The following is a 24,152-nucleotide window of genomic DNA, read 5'->3' on the forward strand; positions in this document are numbered from 1 at the left end:
GGTAAGGACAGCCCAGAGCTGGAGGGGGGGGGTGTTGCATGACTAGGCATGTGGCTCTTCATTTCCTCGTCCCATGAAGTCCTGGGTTGACACAGGAGCTAGTGTGACACTCTCAGCTGAATAACATTCTTCCGGGCTTCACCTGCACATCCCTAGGATTGATTGCAATATTAGGGGCGCAATCAATGATGCTAAAACTAAACAGTAATCTAGGCCTGCTCACAAGAGGAACGGGGACCACATAAGGCCCTCCCCACTTTCCCCTATCATGGGAACACCTGATCCGGAACTAATTTTTGATGTAACATCCACAAGCTTCACTATGTATGTCTTTATTCACACTAGATATGAACGCTTGAGAAAAATATAAGTGAATATCTTTGAAGGGGACATTTTCAGTTTCACAGGAATTACTGTCTTTTAAGAACTTTAAAAACGTGTTCTTCTGAGCCCCAGAAGGCTGTAAGGAGGAGATTAAGGACGTGTCCCTCTCCATCAGTTTCCCTGGCTCTCTGTTTTTGCTGTATACTGAGGCTCTGACTACTGTTTCATTTGAAAAGGGGTTTCTCTGGCACTGAGAAAAGTTAAATTCTAACACTAAAGTCTTAAGCATGAATTCTTTTTCATCTCAATTTCCTGCAAAAGCTGGTTTTTTTTTTTCCTACTCATGAATAATTCCTAGAAAAAAAAATGATTCAAAGAGTTGGAGTAGCCCCTTTTTTTTTTCTTCCCTGGCCATAGAACTATATGATCCTGACTTCTCAGCTGGAATTCTGGGATGGTAAGCCACCCCCTAAACTGCTGACACGATGCACATACTGTTTTCCTGGCAGGATGGTTTCGTGCCCATCTGCTCGGGGGCACCATGCCAACCGAATGCGGGCCTCACAGGAGAGACAGTGCCACTGGGTTCCCTTCCGTGCAGCAGTCTCTGAATTAGGGCACAGGCCAATCGCAGGAGATCACATTTGCTGATACTGTTGGTAAAGAACCAGCAGCAAACATCCAGGCCACGTGCCCCGTTCCCCAAGCCATCTCCCTCCCAGGCATCAGCAAACTGAATGTATAGACCTGGCTGACTGAGACATGCCTGAGACTTCCTTGTTTGCATATATCCTTTCTGAAAAAGAACAACTGGTTTCGTTTTTTTTTTTTTCCCCCTTGTGCAACATAAGGAACCTGTTTCCTCCAGCCCCATACTGAATCTCCTTATTCTGCCTTTGAACCTCGGAGTCTTATCGGGTTAGGTCAGGCGTCATGAAGTTAAAGAGAAGCAAGTAGGTGCCTGAATAATTCTGAGATCTTTTTTTTTTTTTTCCTCTCTCTCTCTGTTCCTCTCTCCATTTTCTCCCTCTAACTTTCCTTTTATTTCTGTTGAGGTCATTTACGGAAATCTGCAAGCTGGTGGCCTCTGTCAAACGCATGCATTCTCCTGAGGGGAGCGGCTGCAGCCACGTCAACCTGCAGGTTGAATGGCTATTGACACGCTGTGAAGTTGGCTCACACCCACGTGCATCCAGCCACGTGACCACATAAAACATGCGCCTGCAAGCCCGTGCTCTCCCGTAGCTCCTCAGAGCGCGCTGTGTGCCATTGTGCAAGTGTTCCTGACTTTTATTTTTAATCAAGGACCCCTTTAATTATCTGCTTCTGACTCCCCATGAACATCATTAATTGAAAAATACCCCACTGCATTTATTAAGTACACTGTGTGGCTTAATTGAAGATAAATGTAGAATTTCTTGGGCTTTTCCATTGTAGGAAATAATCATAGGGCTTCCATTGCTACCTTTGAGAATTCTTAAGAGCTAAGAGGACCCTGATTTGGGGGCATTGTTGTAAATGAGGATACTGGACAAGAAACCCAGAGGTTTGGACTCTGGTGGAGCCACAGCCAAGGATCTATTCCCAGCATCTTTATTTCCTCATCTGCAAAGTGAAATCCAGAAGTGGTTGCAGTCCAAGGCTCCTTCTGGACCCATGGTTTTTCCTCTCCTGGACCTGAGCCCTGGGGGAACAGGTGGGTAGCTCTCTAGCTTGTGGCCTTTTCTAGCTTCCTGACTTCCCAGTGCTTCTTCCGATGTGAAGACCATCCTATACGTGCAGACCCGCAGAAGAGCCCTGGAAATCCTGAAGGAGACCCCGGCGATGTGTAGGAGGGAGCCTAGGGCTAGAGATGAGATCTTCTGCTTGAGAAGCGTTAATCTAGCATCTCACATTTCTGCCTGGAAGAACGCTTAATGATTTAATAGCTTTTAAAATGACTACATCGAAGCCAAATGAATCAGGATGTGGGGCTGTGTTGTGGGTCTACGACACCTGTTATCGCTACTCAAGTATTTCTTCAAAAGTGGTATTGAATCTACTTCATAGTTATTAAACTAAAAATACATTACATTCCAAAGATGTTTTGGAAACAATAGATTTGGATATTTACTGGTGGCGTCCATCATTTCAGCAAACTCACTGCGGGAGCAGCTGGGGTCTCCCCGTCTAAACTGTGTGGTGTTTAGAGATGAAGTGTCTCATTCTCCCACTCGTTTACAAGATTGCACTTAAGGGAAAGGAGTCACCTGACCCTGTTTCATGCCAGAGGTCAAAGAAATACACACTTGGAAACCTTTGTGACATGTATACCATATTACTAACACATGGTGTCATTTTTATCTGGGGTAGAAATAAACAGCTATTGCATGGATACGTATATGGAGAAAATTGGATCACAGATGGTAAGTTTGTGTGTACTTTAAGAATAACGTTGGTTATGTAGATTATGGTAAAAATAACAATTTATAGCTAGTGGGAAAACATCTTCTAAAGGGAATAGTAAATTCTTAACCAGTTGCATCATTTTTATCGGAATCAATAGAATGAATCTAAGATCTTTTTTTTCCAAACTCTAAATTCTATGATTTTCTGTAGACCAAATGAAGAAAATGTTCAATTGGATACGAATGGATGGTGTAATCCTTGTTACGAGTGAATCAGTTTTGGCCTTAAGATACACTGAATGTTTCATGTTCAATTTATGTCTCAAAAAAGAAGGTCTAATTCTAACTACCTAAAATGAACTAACGAGGAGAATTGTATTGCTGTTACAGGTGTATCTAGTATGTGAAGCAAGATTTACATGAATAGCAATACATTGCTAATCCTGTCCTGAATGGACAGGAACCAGATGGGCAACAGCGGTCTGGTGACCTGGGATGGTGTGAGGTCAGGTGGAGAGGGAGCCTGAGGCTCTGCTGCAGCTTGCACTCTGCGCAGCTGCCCTGACCATGAGCCCCCTCAGCATAGTCATCACCATACAGTGTTTAAGGTTAGAGCTGGGTGTACGGCCGTCCTCACAGGGGCTGTCCTGTCTGGACTCAGATGAGGCTTAGCATTCGAGACACTTAGCAGCCATGGATGGAGGGATCCCAGCTGTCTGCCAACCTGAATCTGGCAGGTCTTTGGCAATGTGGTCAACAAAACGTACTTTGAGATAACCAAAGACTTGGGGAGAAGGTAAGATCTAAGTTGAGCCTTGAAGAACAGTTGGATGGGATTATACAATTCTCATACAACCCAGGTTCAAACCCTGATCACTTCTGTGAAACTTTAACCACTTCCTCCATCTCTCTGTATTTATTTCCTCCATCTCTTAACTCTACTATGCATAAGCAGGTGATTAAAATTGCCTTTCAGTGAGGAATTCAATGCAATGATACGTGTCAAATCCCTGATGCACAGTGTTTGAGAAACATGCTAATATCATTATCATCACCTGTGTATTCTACTTACTTATCTTGAGACTAAATGAAAAGTTATTTGAGCACTGTACAAAAAGGTCCCTTCACGAACTCAAAATATTACTAGGGATAGAATTATTTTTCTTTCTCAAATTAAAACTTCTTTTCAAACACTGAGAAGAGAGGCAATCTATAAAGTCTTGAACCTCAAGTTTTTATTTTTGGTATGTCTTGGGTCTGCTTATTTTTTTGTTTTTTTTTTTTAATATGTTATGACCATTAGGGAATTGGAAAAAGGATTAGAGAGCCTAAAAATACTATAGGCTTATAAATCCACTTAGCTTGAGAATGACTTTCTGAGGCAACTGGCCTTTCCAAAATAAATTTGCAAACACTATCCTTACCAAAAAAAAAAAAAAATTAGAATTTGGCGCAGTAAAAGAATTTGGGCCATATCAGCTTGTCATTCCAAATTCTAAAATATTTAGTCTTACTTCAAGATAAATAGCAACAATTGAACTTAAGCAGCTAAGAAAAATAAACATACAACTTCTTGAAAATGTACAAATAACTAGATGGTTTAAAAAATGTTATCAGAAATGTCTTTACGACTAACAAGGTCGAAATTAAACAGTGACCACGGAGAATGTTTGTTTCTGGCCTATCGCTGTCCTGACAGGGGGCTGTCCATTCTGAGGGGAGACAAGAGTCCGCGTTCGCGACACTTGGGAGCCATGGATGGAGAGATCCCAGCTGTCTGCCAACCCGAACCTGGCAGGTCTTTGGCAGTGTGATCAACAGCACGTACTTTGAGATAACCAAGACTTAGGGAGAAGGTAAGATTTGAAATGAGCCTTAAAGAGTGGTTGGAAGGGATTCTATTATTTACTTCAGCTGCAATAATTTTCCTTCTTCCCATCTCTCCACCTTCCCCACACCACCAGCTTCCACATACTTCAAGGTGATCACGGAGACAGGTGATGCTAGGGGAAGTCAGTTTGACTGCGGAAGGCATCGACATGAGAGTGAGCAGAACAAAACCAGGATTGAGGGGGCCCCTGGAACTGATGATCATTTCATGAGTTGACCTTGTCTTTCCCAAGTTACTTGATTAAACACACACTCTGGAACTCGCCTCAAATTCAAATCTCTCCATTGTCAACTGTTACCTGTGGCCCTGGGGCATGTGTCTGCTGTTCTTTGACAGGGTAGTTTTTACATTTGTTTAAAAAAAAAGAAAAAGAAAAAAGATCAAAATTGCATTGTGTGAGGCTAGATGATTTATTATTTGTTTGCAATATGCCAAATACATTGCCCTGGGAGATAGTTTTGTTTATGCCCTAGTATTTACTTTGCATTTAGTGTCTTGATAAATTCAGCTAAAATCACAGGTGTCACCAATCTATGTCTTATGATACCCTATTAAATCTTAGACTTTTTTTTTCCAAGTCAAGAATAAAAAAAAAAAAACTCAGGAACCTCTATTTCTGGAGTTGAATTGAGTAATCACTTCAAGGAATATCTGAGGTTGTTTTGTTTACTGGAAATGGCTTAAGAGAAAACATTTAAGACATATTTCTTTTCAGTTTGCTATATCTTGCCAATATCCAGCTTTCTCCAAATTAAGATTTATTCTCCATAAAAACATTAATAACTACAGAATTCAACCAGAGTGTAACGATTTAAATGATTGCTATGAAAGGATATTTGTGATAACATTTTTAAAATCCAAATTTCTAATAATTTCTTGTTTCCTTAAAATTCATAGTGTTTTTGAGTAATAATAATAAAACTGGAATTTTTGGTTCTCACCACAAGTAATGATACCTCAAATAGGAATTACAGTATGTAAAATGGAAATTTTGAAAACACTCTGAGTTTTAGAGTGGCAAAAATTTAAAAAATCGAAATCTTACTCACTTGGCTGTTTTGACTTCTATTTTCTCCCACTGATAACATAAATATGAAGGAATTGACTGGATGTGTCTGATGTTATAGAACTAGTTAACACAGGAGAAGATCTACTAGGCTTAGATACCTGGATTCAGCAAACAGAACTTAATTCAAAATAAGAAGAACAAGATAATGTGTAATTGCCCCTTTTTTCCTTTTTAATATCTAAAGCTGTTGTAGTAATGGTTGTGGTTATTTTCCTGGACAAACATGAAATTTTCCTGGTAACCTGTCCAGCTCTCTGCCTTCAAAGCTGAACACATGTCATAGACCAGGCTGGTCCTGTTCCTCATTCCACAAACCGTAGCGGTTGGTACAGAGGTGGGCAAGTAACCCAATTCTCACCAGAATTCTTCCCCAAGGTTTTTTCATTTTTGTTTTTGTTTGTTTTCACTGTGACTAACGGGAATACAATTCTTCCTTCCTAGGTTGTTAAGGCTTGGCTCCATGACTCAGGATGAGCAGTAAAGGACTGACCTTGGTTAAAGAAGAGTTTGGTCCTTTGCCCTTGACTCCAAGGAGGTAATCTCTAAACTCGTGCAATGTTCTGCCTGATATTAGCATCTTTGTTTACTTAGGGGTCTTCAGCCGGGCCAGATAGTCTATGCCAACAGTATAATTTTTGGTGAAGGGCGGTGGGTCGTGTGGTACCAGCTCAAGTTCTAGAAAGTCTTGAGCTTCAGATCACTCATGTGGGTGGTCAGCTTGTCTACAGATGACCAATTCCTAATCAAAACTCTGGACAACACAGCTCAGGTGAGCTTCCCTGGCTGGAAGTGTTCTGTGCATGTTCCCATCCATGGTCACTGGGAGTAATCTGGACTATCCACATGATTCCACTGGAACAGGACATATGGAAACTTCATGCTTTTGCTAATTTTAATCTGTATCCTTTCACTGTGATAAACCAGAGCTATGAGTATAATGACTTTTCTCAGTATTATGAGTTTTACCAGTAAATGATTGAAACTGAAGGTGGTCTTAGGGACCTCTCAAACGTTCTACAGGGCATTGGGCATATGCGTTCACTGCTAGAGGAAGGCTCAGAGAGAGAAGCATAGATAAGAGGCACAATGGGTGAATGGCAGGGATATGAGAGAGAGAAAATGCTATCATCTGTCTGGTTCTAATTCTTGAAACCCTTGAAGATACATTATTAGTTACTTCCTTCAATCTGTGGATTATCCCAGTGTATAATTATTCAATGTAAAATGTATAAAAATATCTGCTATAAAATAATTCAATCCATACAGACTTGTGGTTACCGGGGGTGGGGGGTAGAGGGTGGGAAGGGATAGACTGGGATTTCAAAATTGTAGAATAGATAAACAAGATTACACTGTATAGCACAGGGAAATATACACAAAATGTCATGATAAATCACAGAGAAAAAAATGTGACAATGAGTGTGTATATGTCCATGAATGACTGAAAAATTGTGCTGAACACTGGAATTTGACACAACACTGTAAAATGATTATGAATCAATAAAAAAATGTAAAAAAAAATAAAATAATTCAATCCATCTCCCTCCCCCTCTTCAAATAGTTTATATTGCATTTCTGAAAGGTTTTCAATTATTATGGCATTTTTCAGTTTCAGTTATATTTAGCGAAAAATATATCATTTCTCATCCTTAAAGAAGTGGATGTGATTAGTGGTGAAATGGGAAACAAAATAAAGCCTTGAAAGTATTTGCAGACCCATCAAGAGTGTTATTGAAAAACGTACTCATTTAAAGTAAATTAATCTAGAAATGTGGATGTCACTTTGACAGATAATTTGAAACCCCAAGTTATTCCTGAAGTGCTGTTAAGAATGAGAGCTTTAAGAACTGAACTTAGTCTAGTCTACTAGCTTCATACTTTTTGGAAGACTTTTCTGATATATAATTTTCTACATTCTGAGCTCTCAACATTAGTTTTTGAGACAAAAGAGAGAGTTCTGTCCCTCTAGGGATCTAAAGTGAAACAGTAGTAATGCTGATCAAAAGAGACTATTTTAAACCCAAAGAGACTATTTTTATAGGAAACGCTACGCTCTCCCACCACTAAATACTACCTATTGACTCACAGAGGAGTATCTTGCAAGTATACCCTCTATAAACAACATGAACATGGGAGACATTTATCCTGTTGCTTCTTATCATTCTATTGGTGGAGAAAGGACCACATTCATTAGGTGCCAGATACAAGTCCAGAAATGGCAATGAAATTTCCACTAGTGTATCAGAATTCTTTGAGTATTTTGGAAACAAAAGGAACTTCCTTAGTTAGATAAGATATCTACAAACATTTAAAGCAAAAATCATATTTGATGTAAGAGATCAGGAATACTCCCTTCAAAGGGAGGAATAAGACAACAAATTCCCCTGTTACCCTCTCTAGATTCTTGGCAGCACACTACTTGCCTAGATAGCGAGAAAAGGAAATATGAATCCCAATTATTGGGGATGAAAAAATCGTCATGATCATAGACAGTATAATTTGGGGGGATAGAAAAGGTAGAAGAATTTTGGAAATATGATAGAAGGTCAATAGTTAAATACAAGTAGCTAATTGTGCCCCTAATTATCAGCAAGGATTAATCTGAAAATGTATCCTTGAAAGGACTCCATGCCCAATATCCACCTGGTGTCAAAGAATGAATTTAAGAAAATAAATGAACAACCTGTGTGGAGACTGTAATACTGAAAGAACACAAAACAGACTTAAATAAATGGGGATATATTTCACAGATGGGAAAATTCCTAAAGAGATCAGTTATCCCCAAGCGACGCTAAAATATTCATTAAAACCTTACCAGGTTTTTGAGTTTTTTGGGTTTTTTTGTTTTGTTTTGTTTTTTTGTTTTTAGGGTTTTTTTTCTGGTGTTACAGAGTTAGTCAACGCATATGGAGCTAGCTCATGCATCTTGAAGAATCAGGGCCCAAAACAGCTCAGGTGATTTTGAAGACAAAGAGTGAAGAAGCAGCAGACATCCATTGGATAAGGAATTATTTTAAAGCTATCACATTCAGAATAGTGCTCTGGTGATAAACAGGTAATAGGATAAAGTCCCCAGAAACAGACCCATATAGACATGGAGAGCGGAAGAGTGGTGGTCTTACAGTGGGGAAAGGATGGGCTTTCCACCCAAAAGAAAATAGATACAGATATCTTATACATATACAGATACAAAAACCTTCAGATACTAAAATCACAAAGCAAAGCTTTAAAATTCTTAGACAAAAATGGAAGAGAATGTATTTATTACATCATGAGAGGAAATATTTTCTTAAACACAGGAAGTACCAGTCTTAAAAGGATTAATGAATCTGATTAAATTAAACCAAAACCCTTCTATAAAAACTCTTCTCTTTGTTTATAGATACCCCCAAATATTTTTTAAATGCTCCACTTTGAGATGACATGTTTTAACACTTGTAATTCATATCAAGAATGTATTAGAAAGTTCTACTAGTTCATCAAAGAGAAATAGTCCAGAGAAAAATGAACAAAGGGTATGAAAGGTCAATCATGAGAGAAGAAATCTGAATCAACAATAAACATTGGGGAAAAAATGCACTCTTCCCCTTTGCTTGGTAATCAGGGAAATGCAGATTAAAATGACAAAGACAGGTTGTTTCAAAATCATCAGAGTGTCAAAAAATTAAAAAAAGAAGAATCCAGTATCACCAAATATTGGAGAAAATGTAAAGAAAAGGCAGTCTTCATATACTGTTGTAGGACCTGTAAAATAGAACCATCCAGGTGAAGAATAATATGACAATATGTAACAAAGCTGAAATATGCAATCATTGTGATCAGCAATTTCACTCCTTTATGTATACAGAAGAGAAAACCTTTCCATGTGCATCACAGTGTATGATAGTGAATAACTGGAAATGACCTGAATGTGTATCGACAGAGGAATGAATCAATATGGTTTATTCTGACAAGGAATATTATACAGCACTAAAAATGAGTAAGGTAGATCTCCCAGTAGTTCATCCATCTCTTACACCCTCCATTCTCTCCTTCCACCACACTGGCTGCCTTCCGGGGATTTATATGAATGTTTCCTCTTTTTGGAACATTCTTTCCCCTAGACATCCTTGTGGTTCATTCCTGGGATTTATTTGGTTTTCTGCTCTCATGCCACCTCCTCGGAAAGATCTTGTGTGAAGACACTATAGAACACTGCACCTCCCCGACCCATATCATCCTCTGACCTCCTGTATATGATCCTGGTCTTCTCTTCGCCCTACAAGAAGATAAGCTGCATGGGGGCACTTTGATTTCTTCACAACTGTAGCTCCCTTCCTAGAAGGGCATCTGTCACTCAGGCGACAGTGGGTAAGTATCTGTTGAAGCCATACATAAATGTCCGTGTACATTTGGAGGTTTCTGAGTTCCCTTCGTGTGATCCCCATACTCTCTCACTCTCAGAGTTTTCTGTGGCATCAGACCCAGCAGACCTTCCTTTCTACAGCAAACCCTCTCCCAGGGCACTGGATGAGCAGAGAAATGAGGGGCTACAGGGGAGCCTGTGAAACCCTCCACCTTCTTTGCTCCTCCATAGCTTGCTCTCTGGGTCCTTCTGCGGGGCTGCAGTGCACGTGGACAAATGATTCATCTAGGAACCAGGCTGTGCCCAGTCTGAGGGTCCTGGCTGATGGCACACATGGGAGCACGAGCAAGAGAAAAAGCGTGTGATCAGATCCCAGTGAACTCGTCTGCTTCGCCATGAATGTTTTGCACTACCATTTATGTTGGAAATGATCATCAAAAGCCACAGCCTAGCATGATGCTGACATTCGAGGGTTGAGAACAGAGAGTCATTAAGTTTCAGACAAGAAGATGACGCTCAGTGACTGCTCTTCTCCAGGGGGTGTCCTTCAGGGCACTGCAGGGCAACTGCATCCCGGGAACCTCAAAGCCTCCTCGCCTCTCCTTTGACCAAGGGTTCTTCCCCTCGTCTTCTCTGGGGTCGGCTGGAACTATGATCACCTTGCATTCTTAAGTTAAATCACTACATTTGCCTTGAATTACTTGTGTTAGTGGAAATAATAGAGCCTCTGAGATCAGGTGGACCTGGGTTTGAATTGTGGCCACATCACTTTCCGATCATGCGGCCTCAGGGGAGTTGTTTAATTTTTCTTGATCATCCCTTTTTCCACCTATGTATCAGGGTTATAAACATCTCCCATCTCTGGGCTTTGGGGAGTGGATAAAATGAAATAGCAGTTTTAAGATACCACACTGGTTCAACCTGGACAAGTAAAAGCATACTTTCTGGTCCAGCCTACATCTTCCCTTTCTCTCTCTCTCTCTCGGGGTATTAATAATTCTTCTTAGATTAAATCACATGTGACTACATTTACATGAAAGTTACTTTTGCAAGACTGGTGCTTCGAGGACTTGGTGTTTCCCCAACTAGATGACTTCTTTCCAGCCACATGTGTGAGTGAAACTTACTAAGTGAAGAGCTAAGAATGAAACGGTCTGGGAAGAGAGCCTGCCGCTGGATGTGTGGGATATCCTTATCTGGGAGAGTCTTAAACAAAAAATTAAAAGCTTAAGTCTTCCTTCTGAGGGGTTTCATCACCACCAGTGTTCATCATCACACTGCTGTACCTCTATTAAACATCAACCAGTCTAGAAACTCCTAATCGAAAATGATTGCCTGACAACTAAGTGAAATGAACCAGACGATGGTCACTTACTTCATTTTGATGAATAAGGACACTCACAATCATTAAAGGTTAATCTGAAGTAAAGAAGATTAGGAATTTGGGATTACCAGTTGTACATTACTGTATATAAAACAGATAAATTACAAGGACCTACTGTATAGCCCAGGGAACTATATTCAGTTTCTTGTAAGGAGCTATAATGGAAAAGAATCTGCAAAAAAAAAAAAAATATATATATATATATATGTACGTATATGTGTAGCTAAATCACTTTGCTGTACACCTGAAACTAATATTGTAAATCAACTATGTTTCAATGAAAAGTAAAATTAAAAAACCAGAAATTGACACATTGTAAACTGACTATACGTCAATAAAAGGTAAGAAAAAAAGAATAAAAAAAATAAAGAAGAGTAGATCTTACTACCCTCCCTCATTTTTTTAGAGCCTCTGTATGAAGAATGATCATTCTTTTCTTTTCTAGTCTTAACCTGGCTGAGTTCTTTTCATCCGGAAGTTCCTCTGCTTGCTGTCCTTCAGGCTCGTGCTGTGGGGCGAGGTACACACACACGGGCTTGGTGGAACTGGACCTGGTTTCAAGTTGTGGCCCTGACACTTAATACATGTGTGACATCACCCACCTCCACTCTGCAGTTTCGGAAACTGAGCCCCAGGGAAGTGAATACTGCCTTTGCCAAGGTCTTGGGAGGATTAAACCAGATAGCGCCTGCAAAAGGTCTGGGATACACAAGGCACAAATAAGCAGCAGTAACTACTATTACTGTGTTCAAGCTCTCAACGGCTCTTCTCTCAGGAAAAGGTGGGGAGGGGGAGCGATCACCCTCTGCCTCTTAATTTTTATTAAAGAAACAAAGCAACACAGCCAGCCTAACTCTGGTGCACGAGATCAAGGACTGTGGACCCCTGTGGACGAAGAGACTTTTTAGCAACTTACTATTTTTGAAGCATTGTTGAAGGGTATGTAGATACAGCCGTAGCTTGGTGAACAGGTTGGTAATCCTGATGCCCCAGTCTTTGCCTCCTATTGTACTTTTGCTTTCACCTTGCTCTTTTCCATTGTCCTCCTTTTGCCTGCTGAAGGTCTGCCTCCTTCAAGCAATTTGGGTTCCTTATCTATAGATATTGACATCTAACCTTCTTAAGATGGTTTTCCCTGGTTTAACCATCACTCCTGTACCATCTCTTAATCTCCCCTAACCTTTATGTCACCTTGGGCTAGAACAGTGGTTCTCAAATGGGGGTTATTTTGCCCTCAGGGACAAATATGTCCAGAGACATTCTTGGATTCTTGGTAGTCAAACTGACACTGCAAATGGTGTCCAGTGAGCAGAGGCCACGAAGGTTGCCACACATCCAGTGATGTGCGGGACAGCCTCCATCACAAAGAATTATTCAGCTTAAAATGTTAACAGTGCCTAGATTGAGAAACCTGGAGTTAGGGTAAATGCAGACTTTTCCAATCAAATCAGGACATCTTGGGGGTGAGAGATAACCCTCTTCACAGTTAAGCTTGGACAGGAGGTGTAAACTGGGACTAGTACTGAAGGCAGACAGGATCTGTGGTCCCCTATCTTGAGATGGTTTTCTTTTTGACTGATAAAGTATTGTCTGTAAGTATTATTTTAGTTTGCTTTCTTGACTTGCCTATGGCCTATGTTATCAGTTAGACTCTTAGCTACCCACAGAAGGAAGTGTAGCCTCTGCACTTCCCCCTCCTCCTTCTAGGACTTTATACAGAGCACTTACTTGATAAACCTTCAATAGGTACATGAAAAAAATGCTCAATATCACTAATTATCAGAGAAATGCAAATCAAAACTACAATGAGGTATCACCTCACACCAGTCAGAGTGGCCGTCATTCAAAAGTCCACAAATGACAAATGCTGGAGAGGCTGTGGAGAAATGAGAACCCTCCTACACTACTGGTGGGAATGCAGTTTGGTGCAGCCACTGTGGAAAACAGTATGGAGATTCCTCAAAAGACTAGGAATAGACTTACCATATGACCAGAAATCCCACTCCTGGGCATATATCCAGAAGGAACCCTACTTCAAAATGACACCTGCACCCCAATGTTCATAGCAGCACTATTTACAATAGTCAAGACATGAAAACAGCCTAAATGTCCATCAACAGATAACTGGATAAAGAAGAGGTGGTATATTTATACAACGGAATACTATTCAGCCATAAAAACTGACAACATAACACCATTTGCAGCAATATGGATGTTCCTGGAGAATGTCATTCTAAGTGAAGTAAGCCAGAAAGAGAAAGAAAAATATCATATGAGATCACTCATATGGAATCTAAAACAAAAAATGAACATAAATTCAAAACAGAAACAGACTCATAGACATAGAATACAAACTTGTGGTTGCCAACGGGGAGGAGGGTGGGAAGAGATAGACTGGGAGTTCAGAATTTGTAGATACTGACAGACATATGTAGAATAGATAAACAAGATTATACTGTATAGCACAGGGAAATATATACAAGATCTTGTGACAGCTCACAGCAAAAAAAAAAGTGACAATGAATATATATATGTTCGTGTATAACTGAAAAATTGTGCTGTACACTGGAATTTGACACAACATTGTAAAATGACTATAACTCAATAAAAAATGTTTCAAAAAAAACCTTCTTGACTGACTGTACTTATTTATAATTTCTGTTCACAACTGGGTCTTTGACAAAACCTACTACAGCACTTTCAACAATCAATTATGTTAGACACCAAAAATGTGAGTGAAATGATGGAGAAGAATTCAACAAGTACCACTGCTCAGGATGTAGAGAAGATTCTACCTTCTGCGATATGTAATTCAATGAAATATACTAAGCAAGGTACAATCCCCTTAATTGGTACTCAGTTAAATTACTCACGTTTACTGGAAATGTTCTTATTGCACAAATGTGCTTCTATTGAATCAGATACAAGTTTATTTTGAAAGCATGGTAATACACGTAAAATGAACGAAAATATAAAACATTCCCCAAATCCTACCCAGAAGTAGTAGATGTATAATAATGATTAGTTCTGTTTGTATTCCTAGTGCATATAACAGTCTAAAAATAATTCCAAGCCATTTAAATTTATTTCATACTCTTTTAAAATTATAGTACAGTCAGTGACAGAGTGTCAGTCTCCAGTGTGCAGCACAATGTCCCCGTCGTGCATATACATACATATATTCATTTTCATATTTTTTCCATTAAAGGTTATTACAAGATATTGAACATAGTTCCCTGTAATTCACAAAAGAAACTTTTTTAAAAAATCTATTTTTATATATAGTAGCTAACATTTGTAAATCTCATAGTCCCAAATCTGTCGCCTCCCACCTCCTTTCCCCGGTGACCATAAAATTGTTCACTGAGTCTGCGAGCCTGTTTCTGTTTTGTAGGTGCGTTCATATCATACATTTTTGAAGTATTGATTCTAGGGGATATTTGGAGTTACTCAGATGGTTAAAATCGGTTGGTATATGAGTTTTCCAGGGCTCTGTGACAATGTACCATAGACTGGGTGGCTCAAAAAACAGGAATTGATTGTCTCACAGCTCTGGAGACAGACAAGTCCCAAATCAAAGAGTCTGCAGTTGTGGTTCTGTTCCAGGCCTCCCCCCCAGGCCCTGCGGATACATCTTCTCCCCATGTCTCCTCACATCCTCCCTCTACGTGGGTCTCTGTGTCCAAATCCGCCCTTTGTATAAGGACAGCAGCATATTGGATTAGGATCCATCCTGCGAAGGCATCGTAACTCGAGTACCTCTAGGAATAAAGACCCTGTCCCAGATAAGGGCCTTTAGGACTTTAACACATGCCTTTAGGGAGGCCTAACTGATAATTAAGGAAATGCCATAAAGAGATTATAAGCTAACCTTGAATTTTGTAGAAAGAACTATTGTGTAATGCCTTGCTATAAAGAGAAAACTGGGGAGTCAATACAGCTTGGAGATATGTGATGACCACACATTATTGTAGACACTGGAAAATACATTCCAGTGGCTGATCCTCAAAAATATTGTAAAGAACTTTTCTGAGGAAATCACATAGATCAAAATATTAATCTTTCTTCTGAATATCTCAAAATACTTTGCCTGCCTTGGACTTATCTTTTTCCCCTCCCAAAATCTCTTGAGAGGGATATGGGACATCCTCCAGGTGCCGAAACTGAAATGTGTGGAAGGAAGACCATTTGTTGCACACCAGCTTCACTTTCTAAAAGCAGAGCTTAATCTGCTCTCTGCATTTGGCTTTATTGGAGGTCTGTTTGCTTGACTGGTTAGAGCATGAAAAAGATTATGAGATTCCAGGTTTGTTGATCTTTAAATGGATTGTGTTCACTAAATAAGCCAAGTAGGGGTGGATCTTGAGGGAAGCCCAAGGATATTCCAGGCTGGGACCTGAGCCAGGTGAGGGCTGTGGCTTTCTCTCAGGGTGAAACACACCGCAAAGCTGCTGCCTGCCTATGGCATCAGGATAGGAAGGGGAAATGGAAAAATCTATGCATATTTATATAAAGATACAGGCATAGATCTTTCAATTTCCTCTTCCTGTCCTCATGTGTGTATATATTACATTATAAAAATATATTCTGTAGAAATATTATAAAATATGTATGTTTTATAGCTCTGTCTGTCTGTCTGAAAAGAATGGTGGACTGGGAGCTGGATTCCAGCCCCCATCCTGCCATTAAACTTCTAAGTGACTGTAGGCAAAGCCCTCAACCGCCTAGGCATCTGCTTTCTCAGCTGTAAGATCAGAATCTTAGCTTGGGTGCCAGGCAAGGCCCCCAGCAACATTAGAGTCTTAGGGCGGAGATTGTTCCAAATATTAAAAAGCAAAATTTACATGGTTACCCCCTAATGCTAAATCGGCCCTTAAAGAACAGTAATTCTGCCACCTGGCCCTAACCTGGTCGTTACTACGACTTGGGGGATGGAAGGGGAGGGGAGTGTCAAGTGTTTTTCAAACAAATCGAAGAGTTCTGCAACACACCTAGCGCTCACCTCCTCTGGCCTGCCAGCTGCATCCTCTCTCCCCGCCCCTCCCCTCTCCTTCCCTCCCCTCCCCAGGCTCCACTCCTGGAATCCTCATCAGCCCCGCGGAGGGCTGGCCGGGACTGCCGCGGGTTTTAGGTTGTGAACTCCAAAAATGGGAGAGTGAAAAAGCCTCTGCACCCAGGGTCTGCCTCTTCTGAACCGTTTCGCCGATTGTTAAATGAAGGGAAGTGACAAGGAGCGGGGTCGAGGACTGGACTATTTAAACAGAGGCCCCTTTATCTGCTCCCCCCCACCCCCGCAGGGCAGCCACCGCAAGTTATCAGTGTCATTAACGGGGACAGCTGCTGGTAAACAAGGAGGATGTCGACACCAGCGCCTCGGTCAATAGGAATTTCACTTTAATCTGTCCCTTGCTTAAAGCAACACCCCTCTCTTTCTCTCTCCACCGTGCATCATTTATTTATCTCCGTCAACGTGCAGATAGACGGCTGGCATGGACTCCGGAAAGCCCGCTGGGACGGAAAATTAATAAGGTGCTAGGGACATTCACCTGAGGTCAATTGGAGGGGACGCGGAGGGAAGAGAAAACTCGCTCCGGAGTTCCCTGCTTAGCTGGAAACCGAGCCTACATATTTATAAAGGTGAAACTGGAGGGCTGCCAAGCGCCGGCATTTAAGTGATTAACAAATGTTTCTCTTTAAGTGGACACCTCTTGTTCTAAATATATTTGACAAGAATGCAAAGAGTCATCTGGAGGGCGGAAAGGGCACAGCTCCGGCTTTCCCCTGCGAGGCGGCGGGCGGGATCGCAGCCCCGGCCCCGGGCCCGCGCGCTCCCTGCTCGGTGCCAGCCGAGTTCACGTCGCCGGCGGGCAGGCTGCCAGCGCCAGCGGCTCCCCGCTGTTTAACGACAATGGATTTACTGCTTCTCTGCATATTGGTGTGATTCTGTATAAACAAGGTTAACACTCCTTTTAAATTAAATGCACCACCTGGTGACTGAATGGGTGACCTTGCCAGCTCTTTTCACCTGGTTCCGAGGAGAAGCCCAGCCTCTCGCTCTGATTTCAACCCGGAGCTCTCGCTGGGAATCTCCATCCCTCCTCGTTGAAACTGGGTTTCTGCAGGGAGCGGAGGGATCCCTCGCGCTCCGACCCGGCCGTGGGAGGCCAGGTCCCACGCGGGTACTAGGTGCGCCCCATCCCGCCACGTTGCACGCCGCGCCGGTCGGATCCAGGCCGGGCCCCGGAACCGCGCGGCTGCCGCCCGCACGACAGCTCAGGGGACCGCCCTGGTCGATGGGGCAGTCGGTGTCACAGGAGAGTGACAGACGGCCTTGCGGGACCCTGCCAAGGCTGCTTCCAAAATAGGGATCTCCAGAGGGGGCAACACCGTGAAAAAGGTTCTTTGTGCTTCACTCTAGCGTGGTATTGATCTAATATAGGGCTCGGCGCTCTCCCCACCCTCTAGGAATTTGAACACCTGGAAAAATTCTCCCGGCTTTACATTTGAGGAAATTTAATGGTGTAAACAAACTCAGCAGGAAGCCCCCTTTGATACGAGAAGGCAGATCTGTGGTGCGGAGCTGAACGGGCTTGAAACGATTTTGCCTGGGAACGGCCATTCCGCAAACGGTTTAAGGATGGCTTGGAGTTGTTTAAGGGAAATTGAGACAGACAGCGCTGTTCTGGGAACATCTAGAAACTCCGTCTAGAAATTTCAAACAAAATAAACTTTAGTTACTCATGTAATTAAAGGCATCTCCTCACCTCCTCCTTGCTACTTGCCGCCTTCTGAATTCGGCAGAATTATTCAGTCTTGGCTGTTTCCCCTTAGCTTGCATTCTGGACGGGGTTTGTCCGCCCTATCGCGTTGCAAAGAAGGGAATCAGACCTGGAGAGGTGCTGTGACTTCCTCAGTGTCCCCTGATCCAGAATCCAAGGCTCCAAGCCTGGAAGTCCCATGTCGTCATTGGCTGTGTTCCTGGGGCTCCTGTTCCATCTACCAGGATGTACTGATGAGCTATAAGCGTTGGATATTTGTTTATAGTCTTAGCAGCGTAGAAGTAACTGGTCAAATAGCGTCTGCTTAAGGTTTCCTTAGTAGCTCAAATTGGAATAATAGGCATGTCTCTGTAATGAGTAAGTGATGGAATTTTAATTACTAAAAGTCTAACAATTTTATATAAATTTTCTTAAAATTGCATCTGAATTCAGATTTATTAACACTTTTCAATGCTTGAGGCAAAAATGTGGCCTTTCTTCCAACATCTCCCTAAAGGGTACACTTCGTGTGTGTGTTGGAGCTGGTGTTAATAAAACAACTTAACATTAATAAAATCCATTGTCCATACTCGGTTAAGTGTTGTAGCCTGTTTAATGGTATTAAATATTCAGTGTAGACATTACAGGGTTTGAATTCCCTCCTTGTGAAACATCGATGGAGTGCTAGGTTTTGGGGACACAAACATGAATAAGGCACAGCCAGGATCTCGATGAGTTAAGGACCGAGGGAAATGGATGTGTAAAGAACTGCCATGGGTGAAGGAAGCGTGCTGCAGAGGGCCGGTAACTCTGGGCATCCCAGGAACTTCACAGAGCAGGCAGTGCTGCATTCTAGGCAATTTCTTTGTGTTACTGTGAAACAAGGCAGAATAAAAAGATATTTACCATAGCTCATACAGTGACCACTGTTTGCCTGGCATCCTCTAAACCACTTGGCATAATTCTCAACAACCTTATGAAACAGGGACTGTTATCAATCCCCCTTCACATGTAGAGAAAATGAGGTATGGAGAAATGAAGTCACTCCATCGATGTTTCACAAGGAGGGAATTCAAACCCAAGCAGTCTGGCTGGAGCCTGCCCGGTGGTGCTGCTCATCTGTGAGTCCACGGGCATTGTACTGGCACTGCTATATGTTACTTTATTCCTTTCAGTCCATTTTCTAGGAACTAGCTACCCTAATGGGACATAAACTATTACAAATTATTCATTGCCAGACATTGTTACGGGCTTTATATTCAATCAGCTAATTACCTTCTTCCCCCAAACCCTGTGAAATGGACATGTCCTCATTTCACAGGTACTGAAACTGGACACTTCTCCATCATCGTAGTCAGAACCATCATCAACTTTATCTTCATCATGTTAAATAAACTCATTGAATCACAATCCAGAGAGTCCTTAGGGGTGTAAGACTTCCTAGGACAGGAAACATTTCAAACACTCTTTTCTACCTTAAGACCAGATTCCCAGACTTCCGACTGGATGTAGAAGGCACAGAAACTGTCATAGTAAACACACAGCAAATGAGATAGACCCAGAGAGAAATGAACACCTTTATGGAACAAGGGGGTTTTGTGAAGAGATTAGAGCAGAAATTGCAGGAGGGAATAATGGCTGAGAACGGGGCTGTCAGGAATACAAGAGGGGATGTCTAGCTAGTCCTGAAGTAGAACTTCCTTAGGGAAAACAGATTTCTGTTACCTGCTGGAAGCTGCTCGCAGAATATGAAGCAAATCACTTCTCAATAAAAGATTTTTTTTCTTAGAGTATTTGCCACTGTGACACCCATCCTCCACCTTGTCCCACGGCTCCAAGTAACACCCTCTCACCACCCCAGTAAATATACTTTGGGTCAGAAGATCCAGCCACTTCTCTGAACCTCAAACCAGGTTGAGGAATGAAGAGGTGTTGCTCGGTCATTGTCTGGTTTTGTTTCAGTGATTACATATCATATCTACTGATTTTTTTCCGATTATACAAAAACAATATAATAATAAAGGAAATTAGGAAAACTATGAAGAAGAAAACAGAAACTCATTGAAAAGCCCATTGCAGCAAATATTTTGGCGTTATTTCTTCCAGTCTTTTTAGCTAACATACATGAATTTTGTTGAGAAAAATAAAACACACATGATTAGGATCGTTGTCATGCGGTTTTTTCAATGTTACTTTTCCACTCCATAACATTTTTCTACTGTCAAATAGTCTTGAAATGTGTCATTTTTGAGGATTATGTAATAGTCATTGTAAGTATTTATTATGGTTTTACCTAATACAGATTAATAACATCCTTATTCCTGGGTAGCTTGGTTATTTCTAATTGTTGCTATTATAAATAGCCTTGCATATATATTTTGGCTGCCTTTATGATTTTCCTCCCTTCAGATGGATTCCTTCAAGTGGAATTATTGGATCAAAAAAATTTCATTTTTGCTGTTTCATCAGAAATATGAACATGCATAACATAAGTGAATTTGGAGGGTCTAGAATAAGAAAGGAAAGTGGAAATGTAATAGAAAAGAACAAATCTGACTTCATATTAGATCTGTTGCTTTGGCTCGAACCCTGTGCTCTGCTTCCTGAGCCTAGACTTGCTGGTTCTGCACCTTCACCTTTTGTTAAAAAAATGTTGCCTAGAGCCGGAAATATATAGGATAGCCCATTCGCAAGGTTCTGAGAGGATATGAACATTTTCCCATTCATATAAAGATAACAAGCTGCAGAGTAGAAAATAACGTTTGTTTTGTTGGAGGTTTACAGAGACACCATGATCAGACACCACATGGACAGCTGCAAGAACAAAGGATTCCAAGAACAAAGAATTCCTACACCAAGAAGTTTGCAAGAACCAAGCGTCTCCCCTGTCCTTTTTAGTATAAAAAAAGCCTGAGTTCTGACTTGGGGAAGATGGTTCTCTGGGACACTAGTCTGCTATCTTCTCAGCCTGCTGCCTTTCTGAATAAAGTTGTTATTCCTTGCCTCAATACCATGTCCCCCGATTTACTGGTCTGTGGCGTGGTGAGCAGAATGAGTTTGGACTCAGTTACAGAAGTGTTTGCAAATTTTGTTGCTATGCTTGTTAACGTCTATAAAAATTATTAAAAAATACACCTTTTTATCAAACAAGGACAAGCAGGCTGAATTATCTTCTGTATTTCACCCTGAGACTTCCATCGTATCATATGTTGTCATCTTTGGGGTTGGATTTCTGCCTTTTGGGTATTAACAAGAAAAAAAAAAGATATACAGTGGGGATGTTAGAGCTCAAAATACCCACTGTGATTTGGAATCATCCGAAAGGGACTTAAATGTTCTAGTTTGTCAAGTACCCAGTCTCATTTGTATTTTTTAAGAACGCAAGATAGGCAGAGCAGCAATTATAATAGCAACAATTGGAAACAACCAACCTACCCAGGAATAAGGATGTTATTAATCTGTGTAACAAAACTTTCACGAGCATTTATTGAGTCTGGAGTCATAAGCTATTAAGTGGTACTCTCAGGGCCAAAAAAAGACATTATAGCTTTCCAAGGCATCTAACTTTCTGTCACTTCATGCCTGAATGAATTTGCATTGCTCCCTTGAAGTTATGTTTGACAGTGTTCAATGTAACTTCTTTCAGTTTGGGAGGAAAAGGACCCATAATTTGTTGTTAGAGCTCCTGGATTGCCCCCTACTACCTGCTTACTTGTATTGGACTCAAGCCCTTCCTCGTTCCCCACTTATCTGCCTGGACCACAGTCTGCTGGATGTTCCTATTAAGTGTGATACCCCATGTTACCTGCCTGTACCGCTTTGCATCTGCTGTGGTTGGACTCTGCTTTCTGCTAGAGGTTGGTCAAGGTCACCATGCACTTCACCTCCTCTGTTCTGGCTCTCACGCCCTGCTCTTGGACAAAAGTCACATTTGAGTGGAAAGCTTTTCTATTTAACTAAGGACAGTGTTGAACGGATTTTGCTTGAATGAAATGAAACGGAGCCTGAATTTATCTGGAAGTATGGAATCAGCAGAGAGAAATAAACACAACTCTAGGGAAGTGGAAAAACCATTGTGTAGAATTTTGCCATTTTTCACTCCCAGGGATTTGGGCGTTATTGTAAAGAAGCATGTTTTCAAACCCACCGATAATAGAACCAATCTGTATTCAACGTGGATGGGGCTTCCATTGGGAAAGTTGAGGTTCTTTTTCCATTTTTGCCCAAATAGAGAAGCTCTTCACAGCTCCGAGCTTCTGCCCTCTGACCCCGTGCCATGCTGGAAGATGTTAGATATAATCTCACAGAATAGCCTCTGTCCCTTCTGTGGGGAGTCAGACGGTTCCTATGGGGGTGGGGGTGGTGATGGTGGTGGGGGTGATGACATAAAACAACAGCTCACCAGAGAAACAGCTGCAAATGCAGGAGAAGTATGTGGAAGCCCTCTATTTGTCTTTCCTCTGTCTGTGTTAATCAGGGTTATAAGTTGCAAACAGCAGAATTCACTGTAGCTAGTTGAAGTAGAAAATGGATTTAATGAAGAAAATGAGTGGCTCACAGAATCGCTGAGAGGGACTGGAGAACCAGATCTGAGGCTAAGTTTCTAGACATATATCCCACATCAGGCCACAAAATGGCAGCGTGAGAAGACAGTTGGACTGGGTCCTTCCTGAGCAGAAGACTCAAAGACCTTTTCTGCAGCCACCGCTGCTGCCCACATGGATGGAGGCCAAGCCTGCACTGGGAACACAACTTCGCAGCCCAAAGCCAGAGGCTGATAATGCCACCCATTCCAAGAACATTGGAAGCTCCACCAGGAGCCTGAATAAATTCTCAACCAGGGGTGTCTCATGAAGGTGGGTTCTCGGGAGACTCAAGGGAGCCTGGGAATTTGAATCCTGGTTTCTACACTGGGTTTGGGGGTCATGTGCAGATTCCTCAGCTTTGCTGTCTAGCACGCACATTTATTCAACAGGAAGATGTCTTCCCTGTTCTCACTGTGAAACTTGTGATGGAGCGAAATGGCTGAATGCGTGAGCTTCAGAATCAGTCCACGTAGAGTCACACCCTTGCCCTGTCTGTTGCTCTCTGACTAAGTCACATCGCCTCTCTTTCTTTCTCATCTGTGCCCCAACTTCCCTGTCTGTAAAATACAAATAATACCATATACTTTGGAGGAGTGACAAGAATTTAAGCCAACATAGACATAAAACCCTCAGTGTAGTTCTTTGTAATGGAGTGAGCATTCAGTAGATGGTGGTCCTCATTTGAATTCCTAGTAATAAGGGTGAAAGTCTATGGTTTGAAAAAGAAATAAGAAAAAAAGAAAACACACTTATTATCCAAAGCCATATGTTAACAATAATAATCCCATTAATCACAAACCAGCCTCTCCCAAGCTACCCAAGTTCAACTTAACGTTTGCTATAAGATATTTCGGTTCCTACAGGGGATTATATGGCAATAGCTGAACAATGGGAAAGTTTGAGGTCAGATGCTTCCTCGACTGTTTCCAAAATAAACAGTTAGAGGAAGTTCACGCCCATTGGCATGAAAGCTTGAAGCAGGGCTGGGGGGCTGAGGAGGGGGCTCTGTTACTCTAAGTTCTCTACAGGAGGTGAGGGAGCGGATCAATACGTGGTTAAGTGTTTTAGCCACACTTTTATTATGTTTGACAGCGATGACAACGTAATACACACTGAATAAAATGACGAATGCGCACAATTTCTCCCTCTCATACACACTGCTTCTATTTTTCTCCCGAACCTCCTGAGTGAAAGCTAGTCATACCAGAAGCATGCAGAGTGGGAGTTCAGATTGGCCAGGGCCAAAATTACCCATGAATTCCACATTTCCAGAGTTGCAGAGGGGGACGTAACTACTCAAGGGGGAGAGAACAAAAAGGCTACATGTTCAATAGTTAATAGTCTCATCGACTGGGAAAGCCCTACTTGGTCACACATATTTCTTCATTTCTTTATCATCAGGCTGTGT

The sequence above is a fragment of the Vicugna pacos genome, chromosome 27, assembly GCF_048564905.1.
Source record: "Vicugna pacos chromosome 27, VicPac4, whole genome shotgun sequence".
Taxonomy (NCBI): domain Eukaryota; kingdom Metazoa; phylum Chordata; class Mammalia; order Artiodactyla; family Camelidae; genus Vicugna; species Vicugna pacos.